At 43.0% G+C, this 20,543-nt stretch overlaps 1 long non-coding RNA gene across 1 annotated transcript; it reads left to right on the plus strand.

Annotated features, from left to right (window-relative positions):
• The first annotated feature begins 16,757 nt into the window (after nt 1-16,757).
• LOC113023370 (uncharacterized) lies at nt 16,758-18,055 on the plus strand. Its single transcript, XR_003272561.1, has 3 exons — nt 16,758-17,018; nt 17,433-17,525; nt 17,735-18,055. It is a non-coding gene; the product is annotated as an uncharacterized LOC113023370 (long non-coding RNA).
• Nucleotides 18,056-20,543: the final 2,488 nt, after the last annotated feature.

Below are 20,543 nucleotides of genomic sequence, written 5' to 3' on the forward strand. Positions count from 1 at the left end.
TTTTTAAAAGTGAAGTGGACTCAGCTCAGGCTACTCATAAACAATAAAATTTCTGTTTGTTGGTAGGCTTTCACAACCCAGCATCAAGGGAACTTTGCTCAAAATTGTTTTAACATGTGTGGACATCTATTCTCCTTTATTCACATCAAGCAGTAAAAATTAGAATAGCACATATGTAAATGTGACAGGCAAAAACTTTGCGTCTGGTGTTAATAAATATTTGTTATTTTGTTTCTTGTCCAGAAAACAACAAGCATTTCAATACCAATTATAAATGCCTAGATCATTGATCAGATGTCAGTATCAGTGTTGGTCAAGTTACTTGAAAAGAGTAATCAGTAACTAATTACTGATTACTTCCCCCAAAAAGTAATCCCATTGCTTTACTGATTACTTATTTTCAAAAGTAATTAATTACTTAGTTACTTAGTTACCTTTTAAAAACACGATTTACAACCTGAATAGGTGATAAAGCGATAGATCTTTCAGCCCAATTCTACTTTTTCTACATAATCCATCATACAAAATGTAATCAAATGGAAAATTCTCTTTTTAAAACTTGTTTTATTAGTTTTAACCTTTTAACTTTATGCATGAAGTAAAAATTTAATTATATGAAACATTCTCTGACTGGAAGAAATTTGTTTAATATTTAAACTTATTTTCTACACATTCCAGCACATAATTTTTTTTTGTGTGTGTTTACACTCACTCTTTCAAATAGATGCAAGTAAAACACAGCAGAAAATAAATAAAATCAAAGACTAGTGGTCCTTTTGCTCTATTTTCACCTGTAAAGCAGGAGTGGGGTAGGCGGAGGTTTACCCTGGTGCAGGTGTGCCGCGGCGGTCAGTGGAAGAATCCGCGAGTTTCTCTGTGAATTTCCCATTACGTCGTTGCGCACTCGGTGCTTGCTCGGAAGTTTAGGGGTTTTTTCGCTGTAAAAATAAGTTTTCTTCCCACGCACAACGGACACTAATGTTTTTGTCACTTTTTATGGAATCAAACTTAAAGTAAGGTCAGTACTTCCACGCTTTAAACGCTGCACGCTCATACTCTCTCCCACAATCGATATATTATCCACTGTTGATCTGCACACAGCTGTTGTCACAAACGTCGCACTTGCTTACGTCACTGTTATGAGACATTCTCGCAAAAAATCACGGTTTTAGTAACGCAGTAACGCAGCGTTCCTACGGGAAAGTAACGGTAATCTAATTACCGTTTTTGCAATAGTAATCCCTTACTTTACTCGTTTCTTGAAAAAAGTAATCGGATTACAGTAACGTGTTACAAGTAACGCGTTACTGCCCATCTCTGTTCAGTATACATATAAAGTTACATTTAAATCAATATACTTTTAAAACAAGTGCTTGAGCTCAAAACGTTTTTGAATGCTACACGAAGTTAGCTAATGCACACAATTCAAGCTACACTGTAGGATGCACACTAATATGTGTTACTCTCCTCACCTCCTGCCATTATCTCACATTAGTCAAATTTAGACTTAGTTGATTGGTTGTAAGATGCATTATTTATGGGCGCCTTATCTGTTGTGGAGACCATTACTAAAAAGCCCATGCTTTTTAGTACAAGGACCAAAAATACAAGTATCTAACCACTTATCTTTAATGTTAGGCAGGTGGTTCTCTTCTGACATTGCCATAGTAATTTATAGTGCACAGCTAATTATGAACAAGCCGCATTTGAAATAATTCAATTCAATTTCAATTCAATTTTACTTATATAACGCCAAATCACAACAACAGTTGCCTCAAGGTGCTTTGTATTGTAAGGCAGTTAGTAAAGTGTTAAAATTACAAAAGAATATTGGGAACAAAAGTCCTGCTCAGTATAACTATATAATATCAAGTAAGCACTATTTTATTTATACAGCGCCAAATCACAGCAACAGTCACCTCAAGGCGCTTTGTATTGTAAGCTAGACCCTACAATAAAAGAGAGAAAAAACCCAACCCCCTATGAGCAAGCACTTTGGCGACAGTGGGAAGGAAAAACTCTCTTTTAACAGGAAGAAACCTCAGACGGAACCAGGCTCAGGGAGGGGCGGGGCCATCTGCTGCGACCGGTTGGGGTGAGAGAAAGAAGACAGGATATAAGACATGCTGTGGAAGAGAGACAGAGATTAATAACAAGTATGGTTTAATGCAGAGAGGTCTATTAACACATAGTGAGTGAAAAAGGTGATTGAAATGGAAAAACTCAATGCATCATGGGAGTCCCCCAGCAGCCTGTGCCTATTGCAGCATAACTAAGGGAGGATTCAGGGTCACCTGATCCAGCCCTAACTACATGCTTTAGCAAAAAGGAAAGTTTGAAGCCTAATCTTGAAAGTAGAGATAGTGTCTGTCTCCTGAATCCAAACTGGAAGCTGGTTCCACAGAAGAGGGGCCTGAAAACTGAAGGCTCTCCCTAACCATTCTACTTTTACTCCAGGAACAACAAATAATAGTTAAAAAGTATAAAAAGGGTTGACTACATTCAGTTCTCTCACAAAATCGCATTGATAGACAATGCTAAAGAATTCAGTATGCAGATCACGAAAGGATCTGTTGTGTCTGTACTGTCCTGTGTCATTCTGTTCTGTCTGGTGTTGCACTGTTTTTGCAGTTTTTGCCGATTGCACTTTATGTGGTCCTGTGTTGTTTGTCTGTTATATGTAGCACCACGGTCTTAGAGGAGCACTGTCTCACTTCATTGTGCACTGTACCACCACACATACCATACCATACTTAGGATTTAAGATGGCGCCGGTGAGGTCTCTTCAACGACGTAATCCGATAACAACCGATCTCTTTACCCGTCGGCTTCCCGTGGCTGTCATGCGCCCGGCTATTGCAGTTAATAATACAACAGCTTCTTGACATTTTTGTGTTTCTTTTTATCGCTGTGTGACTGATTTCAATTGAAAGCCTGCGTGCGCTAGTACCTCTTGCCACGAGTTCCCAGAATCCTTTGCGGTTTTACCCCTGAATGACGTCACATTTTCAATCTCTATATAATATGCATGTTGAATTTTATATTTGGGGTGAAATATCAAGTCTTTTCAAGTAAACCGGTTCAAGTCCAATTCAAGTCCCAGGTCATTGGTGTAAAAGTCCAAGTCAAGTCACAAGTCTTAGAACATTTTTTCAAGTCAAGTCTAAAGTCATAAAATTAATGACTCGAGTCTGACTCGAGTCCAAGTCATGTGACTCGAGTCCACACCTCTGGGGAAGCGAGCCGGCGTCAGGAACAGGCTGAGAGCTCGTGCACACCGCACACCTCTGCCTAGCATCCTGCTCGCCAATCTCCAGTCACTGGAGAACAAGCTTGACGACCTCAGGGCCAGGATAAAGTTCCAGAGAGACATTCGGGACTGCAATCTCCTCTGCTTCACCGAGACATGGCTGAACCCAGCGGTGCCGGACCACGCCATCCAGCCGGCCAAGTTCTTCTCGGTTCACCGCATGGACAGGACACGGGACTCGGGGAAGTCAAGGGGAGGCGGCGTGTGTTTAATGGTGAACAACAACTGGTGCAACAGTGCGAACGTTGTTCCTCTCACACGCTCCTGCACACCAAATCTGGAACTACTGTCCATCATGTGTCGTCCTTTTTATCTACCTCGGGAATTTACATCGGCCATTGTAAGTGCCGTTTATATTCCACCACAAGCGGACACGGTCACCACCTTAAGCGAGCTGCATGAGGCACTCGCACAGCACCAGACACAACACCGGGACGCTGCGCTTATTGTGACGGGGGACTTTAATAGTGCCAACCTCAAACGCGCAGCGCCAAACTTTTATCAACACATCACCTGCCCCACCAGGGGTGAAAGGACACTGGACCACTGCTACACTACGGTCAAGGACGGCTACAAGGCACAATCCCGCCCTCCGTTTGGCAAATCCGATCACGCCACCATCTTCCTCATGCCAAAATACAAACAAAGGCTAAAACAGGAAGTTCCAGTTCAGAGGAAGATCGCGCGCTGGACGGATCAATCGGTGGCCGCGTTAAAGGACGCACTCGATGACGCAGACTGGGGCATGTTCAGAAACAGCTCCGATGATGATGTCAACGTGTTTACGGAAGCGGTTGTGGGATTCATCGGGAAACTAGCGGATGATACCGTGGAGACAAAGACTATCACAACGTTTCCCAACCAGAAGCCGTGGGTGGATAAAACCATCCGCGACGCTCTGAGATCCCGCACCGCTGCCTACAACACGGGACTCACGACGGGGGACATGGACCCGTACAAAGCCGCGTCATATAACGTGCGGAGGGCGGTGAAAGAGGCGAAGCAGCGCTACGGGAGGAAACTAGAGTCACAACTCCAACAGAGTGACTCTAGGAGCCTGTGGCGGGGACTAAGGACAATAACGGACTATAAAGCACCAACAACCGGTATGACGAACGCGGCCGTGACTCTGGCAGACGAGCTGAACACTTTCTATGCTCGCTTCGAGGCTGCAGCTAAGGACTCCAACAATGCTAGTGCTAGCGGCGCTAACGGCTGCAGACAGGAAGATACTGCCAGCACCGGAAACGTGCTCGTCATCTCCGAGCATGAAGTAAGGAGAGCCTTCAAGAGAGTGAACACCAGGAAAGCAGCAGGACCAGACGGCATCCCAGGTCGTATCCTAAGAGACTGCGCATACCAGCTAGCTCCTGTGTTCACTGAGATATTCAACATCTCTTTAGTCGGCGATCCCCACATGCTTCAAAGAGTCCATCATTGTTCCCGTCCCGAAGAAACCCCACCCTGCTTCTCTCAATGACTATCGCCCTGTAGCCCTCACCTCAGTAGTGATGAAGTGCTTTGAACGCCTGGTCAGAGACTTCATCATTTCTTCACTACCAGACACACTGGACCCACTACAGTTCGCTTACCGTCCAAATCGTTCCACAGACGATGCCATCTCTCATCTCCTCCACACATCACTCACTCACTTGGACACTAGAAGGGGGAATTATGTTAAAATGCTCTTCATAGACTACAGCTCTGCATTTAATATCATAATTCCCTCCACACTCACCACCAAGCTGGAGCATCTGGGACTCAGCTCATCTATGTGTCAGTGGATCTCCAACTTCCTAACCGGCAGACCACAGGCAGTAAGGATGGGCGGACATGTCTCAGCCTCCACCACTCTCAGCACTGGAGCCCCCCAGGGGTGTGTTCTGAGCCCCCTGCTGTACTCTTTGTACACATATGACTGTGTGGCCACTACCAGCTCCACCACCATCATCAAGTTTGCTGACGACACCGTCGTGGTGGGCCTGATCTCTGATAACAACGAGACGGCCTACCTGAAGGAGATTAGGAATCTGGAGAACTGGTGCCAGAGGAACAACCTCCTTCTAAACGTCAGTAAGACAAAGGAGCTGATAGTGGACTTCAGCACTAAGCAGGAGAGGAACTACCAGACCCCCGTCATCAACGAGTGCCCAGTGGAGAGAGTGGACAGCTTCAAATACCTCGGAGTTCACACCACGCAGGACCTGTCATGGTCCTGTCACATCAACACCGTGGTGAAAAAGGCCCGACAGCGTCTCTACCACCTCAGACGCTTGAGAGACTTCCAACTGCCCTCCAAGGTGCTCAGGAACTTTTACTCGTGCACCATAGAGAGCATCCTGGCGGGAAACATCTTAACCTGGTTCGGGAACAGCACCATGCAGGACAGACGAGCTCTAGAGAGGGTTGTGCGGTCAGCTGAGCGCACCATCCGCTCCGAGCTCCCTGACCTGCACTCAATCTACAGCAGGCGGTGCTGGACCAAGGCCAGGAAGATCGTGAAGGACCTCAGCCATCCCAACAACAGACTGTTCTCTCTGTTGAGGTCAGGAAAGCGATTCCGCTCCCTGAAGACCAACACAGAGAGACTGAGGAGGAGCTTCTTCCCGCAGGCGATACGGTCTCTCAATCACACCACCACACAGTACTGACCCACACATATGGTTCTTACACACACACTGGACTTTCTGGACTTTGTTTTTGCACAACACTGGTCACTATATTCTTCATTTCTAGTTAATACTTGTACAGCTGCTGTTATTGTGTATATATTTATTTATATTTAGATTTCTTCATACATTCTTATATAGTTCTATATTGTGTATTTTGTTGTACAGTTATTTTATTTTCAACTTTAATTTATATATTTTATCTTATTCTTTCCCAGTTAAATTTACCCTTCATTCTAATTTGTGTTGTACAGTTATTTCATTTTTAACCTTAATTTATATTTTATTCCTTCCTAGTTAAATTTACCCTTTTTAACTTTTTCATATTTATTTCCTATCTTATTCATAGCCTTTTCCTTTTTTGTTTTTTTTAGGTCACGAGCAGTTGTCCAAGCATTTCACTACATATCGTACTGTGTATGACTGTGTACGTGACAAATAAAATTTTGAATTTGAATTTGAATTTGAATTAAGACCGGTGGGCCAGCTCTAATAGTAATTTGGTATGGCCTCGCGGGCCAAATGTAATTAGGCTGCGGGCCAAATTTGGCCCGCCGGCCAGAGTTTGACACCTATGTGCTAGATGATGTGAATGCAGCATTATGGACGATACCATTACCGAGAACAAGCTGATCTACACTAAGATGAACAAGCATATGAGTGTCCCACTCAGCACATGAGGGCGACCGTGGCTGTAACCGGAAGGTTGCCGGTTCGATCCTTGGGCTCTCTGTCCTGGTCGTTGTGTCCTTGGGCAAGACACTTCACCTACCGCCTACTGGTGTTGGCCAGAGGAGCCGATGGTGCGATATGGCAGCCTCGCTTCTGTCAGTCTGCCCCAGGGCAGCTGCGGCTACAACTGTAGCTGCCTCCACCAGTGTGTGAATGTGAGAGTGAATGAATAGTGGAATAGTAAAAGCGCTATTTAAATGCAATCCATTATTATTATTATGAGTGGGGCACAGAAAATATCAGAGGCGCAAAACACCAGCTAGTGGTAGACCGAGTAGTTGCCCGAGGCTGCAAGACTAGGCTAACCAACCTGTGCACTGCCTGGATTGATTACAAGAAGGCCTATGACTCAGTGTCAAACACCTGTATCCTGAAGTGCCTAGAACTATACAGATCAACAGGACCCTAAGAGCCTTCATCAGGAACTTAATGGGGATGTGGCGGAAAAAACACTAGAGGCCAACATCAAGCCCATAGCAAAAGTCACCATCAACTGGGGATCTACCAAGGAGATGCTCTGTCTACACTGCTGTTCTTCATAGGCCTGAACCCCCTCAGTGAGATCATTAACAAGACTGGCTACGGATACCGACTACGGAACGGAGCAGTTGTCAGCCACCTCCTGTACATGGATGACATCAAGCTGTATGCCAAGAGTGAACGAGACATCGATTCACTGCTCCACACCACCAGCATATACAACATGGAATGACGTTCGGACGGGAGAAGTGTAGTCGGATGATAACGAAGAGAGGGAAGGTAGTCAGAACTGAGGGGATCGATCTACCAGAAGGCAACATTGCAGACATAGAGGACAGCTACAAGTACCTGGGGATCCCACAGGCAAATGGGGACCATGAAGAGTTCGCTAAGATGCCTGCAACCACCTGCAGAGGGTCAGGCAAGTCCTAAGGAGTGAGCTGAACGGTAATGCCCCTGCACGGTATGTACCACCAGCAGATAGAGGAGGTGGCTGACATTCAGAAATCCTACCAGTGGCTGGACAAAGCTGGACTGAAAGACAGCACAGAGGCACTAATCATGGCAGCACAGGAACAAGCTCTGAGCACAAGATCCATAGAGGCTGGGGTCTATCACACCAGGCAAGGCCCCAGGTGCAGGTTGTGTAAACATGCCCCTGAGACAATCCAGCACATCACAGCAGGGTGCAAGATGCTAGCTGGCAGGGCATACGTGGAACAAAGTGGCTGGAAGTAGCATACAGAAACATCTGTGCCGAGTATAACCTGGAAGTCCCAATGTCAAAATGGGAGATGCCCCCTAGGGTGGTGGAAAATGACTGAGCTAAGATCCTGTGGGACTTCCAGATACAGACGGACAAAATGGTGGTGGCTAACCAACCGGACATAGTGGTGGTAGACAAACAGAAGAAGACGGCCGTAGTGATCGATGTAGCGGTTCCGAATGACAGCAATATCAGGAAGAAGGAACACGAGAAGCTGGAGAAATACCAAGGGCTCAGAGAAGAGCTCGAGAGGATGTGGAGGGTGAAGGTAACAGTCGTCCCGGTGGTAATTGGAGCACTAGGTGCAGTGACTCCCAAGCTAGGCGAGTGGCTCCAGCAGATCCCGGGAACAACAGCAGAGATCTCGCTCTCTCTCTCTCTCTCTACACACACACACACACACGCACACACACACACACACGCACGCACGCACACACACACACACACACACACACACACACCATCTTATTACTGTATATATTTACACTTTTAAATACCCTAGAAACCACTATTAAGTGATAGTGATATGGTACCACAAGGTCTTTAAGATAAGATGGGGTCAGATTTTTTATTATGTACCCCGCCTTTCGCCCTATGACAGCTGGGATAGGCTCCAGCGCCCCCCGCGAGCCTGAAAAGGATAAGCGGAAGCGAATGGATGGATGTTTATTATGGGAAGGATTTTAAATTCGATCCTGGAAGCTAATGAAGAGAAGCCAATATAGGCAAAATATGCTCTCACTTTCTAGCACCCTTCAGTACTCTTGTTGCATCACTTTGGATGAACTGAAGGCTTTTCAAATAATTTTTTAAGACAACCTGATAATAATGTTCATAGTCCAACCTAGAAGCAATAACTGCATGAACTATTTTTTGCAGGATCACCATGAGACAGGATGTTTTAAATTTTAGAGATATTGCACAAATTAAGGAAAGCAGTCCTGAATATTTTTTAATGTGCTCATTGAAGTCTGAATGTTCTGCTAGAGACAGACATTCTCTGTTTTTTAGATTAGGCTTAAAACTTTTAATTCCCTGAAAGTATATGAGTGAAGAGATGGTCTGTACATACATCACTCTGCATTTAATCATTAATCCAGTCTTACTGTTTTGGCTAATAGCCAATTGGACAGATACGTTTTGTAGCCTGTGGAAGCACCTTGTGTATAATCAGTGTAGTTCTTGCTCAGTGCTTTATGAATTATGTTTATTGGCTCCTAGGAAAATGCACAATTAGTAATAGGTCCGTGTGATGGTTAGTGGAGTAGGTGGACAGGGAGAAGGTGATAAAACAGCTGATGAAACAGACCAAAACAAAATAACTTGTATTTAACCCTCACTTTTAACCTTTTGCAATTTGCGATATTGGTGATTTAGAGAGTTTATCTACTTTTTTCTTTCTTACTTTCTTTCTTACTTCTAGATGAGACCTAAAAACTTCAGGATGGTAAGCAGCAGTGTTAGCATTTAGATGTTTCATCATTTACTTTTCTTGTTAACATATCAACATGACAACAATGATAACAATGCTGTTATCTTCTTTTCTCTGATTTCCAAGACTAATGCAGAAATGGGCTCGAATAGAGAAAACTAATGAGGTACATTTTCCCGATTTCCATGTTAATGTTTTGTTTGTGTCCATTGTTAGAGTTGACAATAAGAAGAAATGCTAATGAGGGGCTTCTAATCACATTGTCCTAATGGGAAGGCTATTTACACATCACAGAGGCTGTAGTAATTCACGTACCCCCTCCCTTAGAAACAAAGGACAAGGTCTTTGTCGGGATGATATGAATATTGGAGAGAGGAAAGGGTAAGTTACAACTTACGACACACATTATTTGTACTATTTCTATTCCGAACATTACTCTGTTTTTCACCATAATTTCTTCTGATTTGCATTATGAATGGTAAATGGACTGATTCTTATTTAGTGCTTTTCTACTCTCGCGGAGTACTCAAAGCGCTCTATACAACATGTCACATTCACCCAGCATTATGAGAACTTAGACTATAGTATACATCCAAAATGGTTATTGAAGAAATGTGCTGTAACGAGGACAGCATTGAGCAAAAGCAAAGACATGAAGAGAAACTATGACTTTTTGGGAGCAAAAGTCTAGCAGCTTTATTTGGTAAATGGACTGGTTTTTAAATAGCACTTTTCTACTCTTCTGAGCACTCAAAGCACTTTACTCAATGGGTTGTGCATTCACCCATTCGCCACCACCCGCAGCAATATGAGAACCTACACTACAGAGAACCTACACTACCGCCTGAACTACAGCCACCCCCAAATTTCAATTCCCAAATGTGGCGATGTCTCTCCCAGAGCAGCAGTTCAGTGACATCTATGTATATCTAGTAGGGAATTGCTCACCTTACACTTCTGCCAGGATAAAAGCTTTCAAAGGTTATACAGCTACATATATTTTTAATCTGGATGAGTAAATAATGGTGTGGTGTGAGAGGCAAAGAACAAGAAAATTGTTCATTGTAAATCTTATGGTTGACTGACTTGGCATTTACTGTGTCGCAGTAATGTTGTGTAATAACAGTTAAGTTGACCGAGTATTTTTCTAATGTCGTCCTACAAGTTAAATGAGCCACCGCTGACAGCCAGGGTTGCTGTGGAGAAGCACAGAGTAGTGCGATATGGTCTGTAAGCAGGGGCGGATCTAGAAGGGTGGCAAGCACCACCCTAAAATGATCCCTTGCCACCCCAAGTGCCACCCCAGTTTTCCATATGACAGTGTTGTTTATTAAAATAAGATAGCATTAACAGTTTGAGCCTAGTTACAGTCAACAGTGAATATAAATGCTAAAACTGAATATATTGCATAGTGTTTCCCCCCTCCACCATTAACAAATGGTTCAGCCCATAGCAGGACCGGCTTTTTCCTTGTTTTCAGTAGCAAGTGATGTTTATGATTGTGCCAGAGCACATTTTGAACAGCACCATGGGAATTTCGCTTTTTGCACAGGTGGGTGGATGTTACACTCTGGAAATGGAAGGAAGGTGAGTGTTATTAACCCTCTGTGGTCCACGGACACGCTGCACCTCCAAATCACATGACTGATATCGAGTGAGAGAGAGCGAGAGAGTTTTTAGATGTGGGAGATTTGTGACGTTTAGTGTGTATACTTAGTGTGTTCTGTTGTGTAGTCGTTTTGTTTTGTGTGTCAGTGAGGGCACTAATGAATGTCACAGAGGCACATTTGCAACGTAAACACTGTCACTAAGTAGAAAACCAGCGGAGTGATACACCTCCTGTTGTCAGGCCTGCAGGTTTATCCCTGTGCTGTTCTCATCTGTCTTTTGGCGGACAAACTTTTTTTTTACTGCCACACATCATTTGTGGGGCATCTTATTGCAACACCTGATTGTTCTCTCATTTTAGTTTTAGTAATATTTTTAAATGGTTGTACAAAATGAAAAAAACGGCAGGTGTATTGGCTGCATTTTTAGATAAATAGTTGTATATGTTTACAAAATGTACATTTTATATTTGCATTTCAAGTTGTAAAATTTTACTCAACATGTCTGTGGTTTTTTTACAGTAACAAAATACTACTAGGATTTTAAGTTCTGTGATTTCAGAATACTAAGTATTCTGAAATCACAGATCTGAATCTGTGATTTCAGATCTGTAATCCTAATGCAGTATGTCAGTGAAAAAAACAACTAAATTCAGTTGAGCTGAAAAGAATGAAACCAAACAAGGCAAGGGGAACAAAAAAAAATGAAACAATCTGAGGGTGAACTACAAGCGTAAACTCAAAAGGAGTCAAAAATGGCCGGTTGTATTTCAGACCTCAGTGGGTTAATCCAACAAATCATGAAAATTAGGTTTAAATTTTTGTTCATGACAGTGCAGATTTCTGACATTTTGTGTCATTTAAGCTGTAACAATGTGATTGTTTTCTAACAAAAAACAGTGTGAAACTTAAGTTAGACTTGTGTTTGTAAATGAACCGCCCCATGTTGTGTAGCTTTCTGGATTTTATACTTGTTGGGCTACATATTTATTTATTATACAGGCTATACAGTACATAAGATCAAAACTCACGTTTTAAGTAACTAAAGTGTGTAATTATGTGGGCTACAGACAATAATATACAGACAATAATTAAGTTATAGACTATATTTATATGAAAAACGTGTATACTTACTGCATTTGAATTATTTTAACCATATGTAACCACCTGCATATGTGTTTGGAAAGAAAAAAGGCTTTGATTTTGCCACCCCATTTGATTTCTTTGCCACCCTCATGCCACCCTCATGCCACCCTAAGAAAATTTCTCTAGATCCGCCCCTGTCTGTAAGGCAGGGTTAGGAGAGGTGTGCTCACATGTTAGTGCCATACTCAACACAATTCTGGCAGTTATAAATAAACTTTGATTAGTACATCTGATAGCACAGCAATCTGAGATTAAACTCAAAGATGTTGAGTTGATGGGTGGATGGCTGTGGACCAAAGCACTGTTTTTTCTCTCCAGATGGACCAGAACGTCAGACATGAGATCTATGGATATTTTCTTCATTGAGATGATGATTGTGTATTTTTTTTGTGAACACCAAGATAAAAATATTTGCTGCCATTTTAAATTTCCAAATTTTCCAAATGTCATGAATATTGTGAAGAGCCATGCAGTCTGTGCTGTCTGATAAGTTTCTGAATTTATCTTATTGGCTCCCAACTTTTTTAAGGGTGGTTTATAAAACATCAGAATTGTACTTTGATGTGAGAAATGTAGGGTAAACACTGTGTGGTAAACACAGCTCTTAGTTGTTCACCTCTTTATTTTGTCACATTCATAGCATTTTTTACCTGAGCCTTGCAACCTTCAAAAAATAAAAAACGAAAGCCAAAACAATGCAGAAATGTCGGGGAGTTAACAACTATTCAGTGTGAAAAGGCATTATTAATCCATTGTGGCAGTAATTGTGAGACACAGGTGGATTTCTTATATATGTCTGCACACACTGTGGTTAAATGTGGTTTCTGCTTTCACTGCGTTCTTACTTTACCCTATTAGACACGCAGAGGATATATTTCACATATGGAAAAACATAATTTAACTGTTTTTAAAAAGTCAAATAGTTTACACTATTTCGATTTTGATAATATATTTTTTCATTGTTTTTACTACAGACTGCATATGGGCATAGTCCCCCATTAGGTTTTTAACTCTGCGTACTGAATATTCAGCATTAATGTTTTGGGGCCTACCATGTTAGCTGTTAGTTTTTTTTTTGGAGAGGAGGTGATAATATTAGGGAGAATGAAGACTCAAGTTATCAAGTTAGCTAGTTATACTAGCTAGCAAGGATCAGTAGCAGGTGGCATTTATAAAGTGTAAAGTTGCACCTCAGATACATTTGCTAGTTTGTGTAAAGTAACAAGCTAGTAAAGTAATAGAATTTTACTCACTAAAACAGAAGCACAGACTTTAGGCAATTTGTATCACAGTGGAAGCTAAATTATAGGTTGCTTGATGCTTAAGCAATTAAACCTGTTACTTCAAATCCTAACTGCTGCCTTTCTGTAGAGAGCTTACATGTTCCCAATTGGGAGCCTGACTTCCTGCCATAGTCCAAACACCTTTATATTAGACTATATTAGCTAACAGAGCTGTGTTTTCTACTTCCAGCTATAATTACTAACCCATTTCATTGTCTTCCTCTTAAATCCAGAATCAAATTTAACCCTCTCAGGCCCAAATTAAGTTTTTTGCTGCTAATGCACAACCAAGTCCTGCAGTGGTACTTCTGAGTAAAAAAAACCTCATAAAATATGTATGTGGGGTAATCAGGTTGTTAGTTCTTAACTGTTGCAAATCTGCAATGTCTGCCTGGAGAAGGTTAAAAGTCTTATGACCACTTACGAGGTCTAGAATAATCAGACCCCATAATACTGTATCACCCCAATAGAGGACTTTGCTCTCAGCTTCCTGGGCTCCCTCTGTATTTGAATATTTTCTAAGTTAAATAATTAAAAAAAAATCAATACAGAAATGTACAACTTCTGAAAATCTGTTGATTTATATACCTGTCCATTCATGGGGCTCTTTTACTTAAAGAAATATAAGATAATATAAATTAAAGCACAAGAGCAGAGTTTCAGTTTCAATATTATTGTCCATATAAATGCATTTACACCAAAATATCTGGTAATGTTAACAGTTATTAAACGGTGAAGAAACTGTACAAAAATTTAAGAATAGTGTGTCATGAAATTAAACTGCAACTATATGGATTATGGCAGGAGTGTAAAATTTGGTGTTTTTCCAGGAAGTAAACACTTGGCTTTCTAGCCCAACTAAAAATATTATTTGCTCTTTTAAAATTTGCAGGCTGTGAGTACTTAATACACTGTAACTAACATTACAATGTGCAAAAATTTGCGTACCATAAGCAAAACACAGATTTTGGTGATTTTGGTCAGTACAGCCAACTATATCATTACCCCAGTGGTACACAAACATTTACAAAGGCTTGTAGCATACATTTTTTGCGGAAATGTCACATTAAGGGCAGAAATTGCTTCATGGCTTCTGAAGAGTACAGCAGGATAATAAGGTCCTGGGTGTGTTTGTTTGTGCCTTCGACCTGATCGGCATTCTGATGAGCAGGCACGTCTGCAGGACTAATTGGCTTCTTTAAATGGAAAAATGTCCAGTGAGCGTGACCCATCTATGAGTCAGTAACACCCCACCACCTCCATCACCGGTCTGTTTATCATCACTTTATGAAAACAAAGCCCTCCAATTAGCAGAAGGGCAGTCATGGAAATAATAATGACCATAAACTGAATGGTCATTGAATGGATTTAAAAAGTTGAAGTCAAACAATTGTGATTCACTTAAAAAGTAATTTATTTATAAATCCCTGGAGCTCTGTGCTTTGTTGTTGTACTGTTTATGTACCGGATTTATATATGTAGCCAAACTGGAATGTCAGCACTTAATTTTATAATATAATATAATATTAGCAATGATTTAATAATAATAATAATAATAATAATAATAATAATAATAATAATATCATAGTTCATTCAATATCAATAAGAGCAGTAATAGTTAAATCATAGTTAAAGCATTTTAATTCCAGCTACTTAGATGAATAACAGACAACGAGGAATCTTTTCATTAGCTTCATTTTTATTTTCTAGGGTTAAAAAAACAACCAACACGCACGCACACACACACACACACACACACACACACACACACACACACACACACACACACACACACACACACAGAGTTAAATTTCTTGTCTTAATTTGTTGATAAAAGTAAGACGAAAATAAGAACATATATTGAAGGTTTGCTAGTTATCATGTCATTTATTTATCCTGATAGAAGTCTCATTGACACTGTTTTTCTTCTTCTTGTGTTTTTTAACAGTGACCTGAGCAAAAAGACAGCAGATGTTACTAGAGGTATAGAAGCTTAATAATAATAATAATGTAATAATACATTTTATTTCATGGCGCCTTTCTAAAACCCAAGGTCACCTTACAAAGAGAAAAAGACAAAACAGTAGATTAAAATAGATTCTAATAAATTAAAATACAGAAACCAGCAAAATACAACCACGAACAACAAATTAAAAAAAAACAAAAAAACCCATGATATGACAGTAAGTAAAATCTGTATTAAAGCTAGTAATCCAGTTTAAACAAGTAGGTTTAGGGATGGGCATTCAGTCCCAACAGTAGGGCTGCCACGTTTGTACAAGGATGCCAGATGCTCAGGTAGGCCGGATATAAACCTATGTTTAACCAGAGTAGCGAAAGACCGCGGTGATCTGAAAATGATGTGCTGGGATTGTGCCGTTCTCGGCGGCTCTAGTAACCCTCGAGCTCTCGGCTATCTATCGAGCTGGTGGGTAACAGACGTCTCCGAATACGTCGAAGCACTTTTGCAAATATGCGATGTCTCGATAAACGGAGCAGATAGTTGCAGTTTACACACCCACATTCTCGCCTGAAAACATGTTAACAGTTTATTTTGTGACCCAGAAAGAGTAATTTTAAAACTTAGTAGCGGCCGCCATTGCCGGAAACTGGAGTTTGGCTGGGCCGCGCCATGAATCTTGGGATATGGTGGGCCACGAAGGACACACCCAACCAATCCTTAAAATTTGAAGAAAAGAAGGACGCATTTGTCGGCTACATTTTGAGGAGTCTACGAATTTGGACAGCCTTCGGCGCGTCGCTGTGGCGTAATTGGTCTACAAATGCGTCCCCAGGAGGATGAAGCCCATGAAGTTGAATCACAGTCTTTGCAAACTACTTTCCTGGCTTGATGGAAAAGAAAATGGACGTCAGACGATTTTTTTTGAGAAATGAGAGGGGCAATCCTTAAGTTGTGGTGGCTCTGCTTCTGGGTCAACACATAAAACAGGTAAACAAACTTAAATCCTGTATGTCTTTGAGATTCTATGAACATTGGGCAGATCATTCCCAACAGTCGTGTTTTAAACTCTTAAACATCAGCTGTTGCTTCTGTCTGCCTCTCCCCATTGATCTGTAGCTCCTCATCATCGCGGAGAGCTCACAGAAAGCTTTCTCCCAGCTGTAACTGGCGGCTTTGTTTTAGCAGCACCAGAACTTTCTGAAAAGCTCTGAAGCATGCTTGCTTGTATTTAAAAATGTGCGCAGCAGTAGTCGCTTGTTCTGTCATGCAGATACAGTTTTGCTCGCGTATCTGCTTCATTATCCGCTCAGATGAGCGCACTGCGTGGAAACAATGGGACACAGCAGCATCATGAACTCCAGCTATAGGGAGATTTTTCAGGAGGAAAACAGATAAATAAAAAAAACATTCATGTTATAACTATGAGATCTGGTCTGGCATTTAAAATTTCATTTTTTTTGTCCCCTTACTTCTTAGATCATCGAAGAGTTCAGACGCATCACCAGTTTCGTTGGTGGAGACATTCATGCTGAAACTTGATGAGTACACACCAGGTCTTTTGCAGCTTATGGGTGCCAAAGGAGGAGCTGTTGGTTCCGAGATAAGACCTCTGCTGGACACTTTGAATGATGTATGTTATTTGACTTTTTTCACAAATATGTAATTATGGAGGGCTGCAGTGGGTAGCAAGAAGGTCCTGGGTTCGAATCCTGGCCCAGGGTCTTTATGCATGGGGTTTGCATGTTCTCCCTGTGCATGTGTGGGTTCCCCCCAGGTATTCCGGCTTCCTCCCACAGTCAGAAAACAGGACTGTTAGGTAAATTGGTCTCTCCAAATTGTCCTTAGGTTTGAGTGTGTGTGTGCATGGTTGTTTATCCTGTCTGTCTCTATGTTGCCTTGTGATTGACTTTCCAGGGTGTACCCAGCCTCTCACCTGTTGAAAGCTGGAGATAGACATCAGCAGCCACGTTTTTGTTTTTAATTGAGTCTTAATGTAAGTAAATCACTTGACTTAGTCTCTTCACTAAATTGTATCTTCCTACAGACACAAAGCATTTAGAAGAAAAGGCACCTCCTTATCTGCTGCCTCATTAGCTGCCTCGGGGAAAGACAAGAAGATCTTTTTCATGACTGCCAGGTATGTCATATTGATAACAGATTACTTATTAACTCAAGGGATCCTAATGTTCTTCTCTCCTGTCCTCTCCTATCCCCTGTTCTCCCCTTCTCCATTCATCTTCTGTCCGCTCCCCTTTTTAGATAAACTGAAATATATTGAAAAAGCATCTTAAATAAAATAAAATAAAACATGTGTATGCTTTTTGTTTCTTTCTTTTTAACACGTAGGAATGTGAGGATTACACAGACAATAAGATGAAGGTGATCGTGATCCACAACATCATGGCTGAGGAGGATCCATCAGATGTGTCCATTGTGATTGAGGGAAACCAAGTGATGGAGGGATGTGGAAGCCGAACAAAGGCATGTGTACTGCTGATGGGACTGATATATGCCCTCAACCTCGAATATCTGAAGGAGCTGAAGAACTTTTCAAAAACTTTTTTTGGAACTTGACGGGGCCAAACTACTGAAAAAGGTCCCCGGCCTCAAACATAAGCTTGTGCAATGCACACACATTTCCCCTCTTGTTCCCAGAGGATCTTTTGTCCAGACATAGCTTGAGATATACACACCCAGCACGCCCCTGCGGGTGGTTTATCCTTCAAGCTCGGGTCCTCTACCAGAGGCCTGGGAGCTTGAGGGTCCTGCGCAGTATCTTAGCTGTTCCCAGGACTGCGCTCTTCTGGACAGAGATCTCCGATGTTGTTCCCGGGATCTGCTGGAGCCACTCGCCTAGCTTGGGAGTCACCGCACCTAGTGCTCCGATTACCACGGGGACGACCGTTACCTTCACCCTCCACATCCTCTCGAGCTCTTCTCTGAGCCCTTGGTATTTCTCCAGCTTCTCGTGTTCCTTCTTCCTGATGTTGCTGTCATTCGGAACCGCTACATCGATCACTACGGCCGTCTTCTTCTGTTTGTCTACCACCACTATGTCCGGTTGGTTAGCCACCACCATTTTGTCCGTCTGTATCTGGAAGTCCCAAAGGATCTTAGCTCGGTCATTCTCCACCACCCTTGGGGGCATCTCCCATTTTGACCTCGGGACTTCCAGGTTATACTCGGCACAGATGTTCCTGTACACTATGCCGGCCACTTGGTTATGGCGTTCCATGTATGCCTTGCCTGCTAGCATCTTGCACCCTGCTGTTATGTGCTGGATTGTCTCTGGGGCATCTTTACACAGCCTGCACCTGGGGTCTTGCCTGGTGTGATAGACCCCAGCCTCTATGGATCTTGTGCTCAGAGCTTGTTCTTGTGCTGCCATGATTAGTGCCTCTGTGCTGTCTTTCAGTCCAGCTTTGTCCAGCCACTGGTAGGATTTCTGGATATCAGCCACCTCCTCTATCTGCCGGTGGTACATACCGTGCAGGGGCCTGTCCTTCCATGATGGTTCCTCGTCTCCCTCCTCTTTCTTGGGTTTCTGCTGCCGGAGGTATTCACTGAGCACTTGGTCAGTTGGGTGTTCGTTGTCTCATCCTGGACTGTGGTGCTGACACTCACCAGTCCCCGGCCCCCTTCCTTCCGCTTAGCGTACAGCCTCAGGGTGCTGGACTTGGGGTGAAACCCTCCATGCATGGTGAGGAGCTTTCTTGTCTTTATGTCAGTGGCTTCTATCTCCTCCTTTGGCCAGCCTATTACCCCAGCAGGGTACCTGATCACGGGCTAGGGCGTACGTGTTGATGGCCCGGATCTTGTTCTTACCATTCAGCTGACTCCTCAGGACTTGCCTGACCCTCTGCAGGTACTTGGTGGTTGCAGCTTTTCTAGCGGCCTCTTCATGGTTCCCATTCGCCTGCGGGATCCCCAAGTACTTGTAACTGTCCTCTATGTCTGCAATGTTGCCTTCTGGTAGTTCAATCCCCTCAGTTCTGACTACCTTCCCTCTCTTTGTTACCATCCGACTACACTTCTCCAGTCCGAACGACATTCCAATGTCATTGCTGTATAGCCTGGTAGTGTGGATCAGTGAATCGATGTCTCGTTCACTCTTGGCATACAGCTTGATGTCATCCATGTACAGGAGGTGGCTGACAACTGCTCCGTTCCGTAGTCGGTATCCGTAGCCAGTCTTGTTAATGATCTCACTGAGGGGGTTCAGGCCTATGCAGAACAGCAGTGGGGACAGAGCATCTCCTTGGTAGATCCCGCACTTGATGGTGACTTGTGCTATGGGCTTGGAGTCGGCCTCTAGTGTTGTACGCCACATCCCCATTGAGTTCCTGATGAAGGCTCTTAGGGTCCCATTGATCTTGTACAATTCTAGGCATTCCAGTATCCAGCTGTGGGGCATTGAGTCATAGGCCTTCTTGTAATCAATCCAGGCAGTGCACAGGTTGGTCAGTCTGGTCTTGCAGTCTCGGCTGATTGTTCTGTCTACCAGTAGCTGGTGTTTTGCGCCTCTGGTATTCTTGCCTATTCCTTTCTGTGTCCCGCTCATGTATTGACCCATGTGCCTGTTCATCTTAGCCGATATGATGCCTGACAAGAGCTTCCATGTAGTACTGAGGCAGGTTATTGGTCGGTAGTTGGAGGGGACCGGTCCCTTCTTGGGGTCCTTGGGGATCAGGACCGTCCGGCCTTCAGTTAGCCATTCCGGGTGTCTCTCGTTAACTAGCAGCTGGTTCATTTGTGCTGCCAGACGCTCGTGGAGTGCAGTCAGCTTCTTCAGCCAGTAGGCGTGAACCATGTTGGGCCCTGGTGCTGTCCAACTCTTCATACTGGAGACCCTTTCTTGGATATCTGACACTGTGATGGTTACTGGACCCTGTTCAGGGAGGTCGCTGTGGTCTGCCCTCAGATCCTCTAGCCACTGAGCATTGCCGTTATGGGTTGCATCCTTCTCCCATATGCCCTTCCAGTATTGCTCCATCTCCAGCCTTGGTGGTGCTGTTCTCTTATTGTTCCCTTGCCACTGAGAGTACACCTTTGCTGGTTCTGTGGAGAACAGCTGGTTTATTCTCCTGCCTTCCATCTCTCTGGTGTACCTCCTCAAGCGGCTGGCCAAGGCTGTGAGTCTTTGCTTGGCAGTTTC

The sequence above is a fragment of the Astatotilapia calliptera genome, chromosome 6, assembly GCF_900246225.1.
Source record: "Astatotilapia calliptera chromosome 6, fAstCal1.2, whole genome shotgun sequence".
Taxonomy (NCBI): Eukaryota; Metazoa; Chordata; class Actinopteri; order Cichliformes; family Cichlidae; genus Astatotilapia; species Astatotilapia calliptera.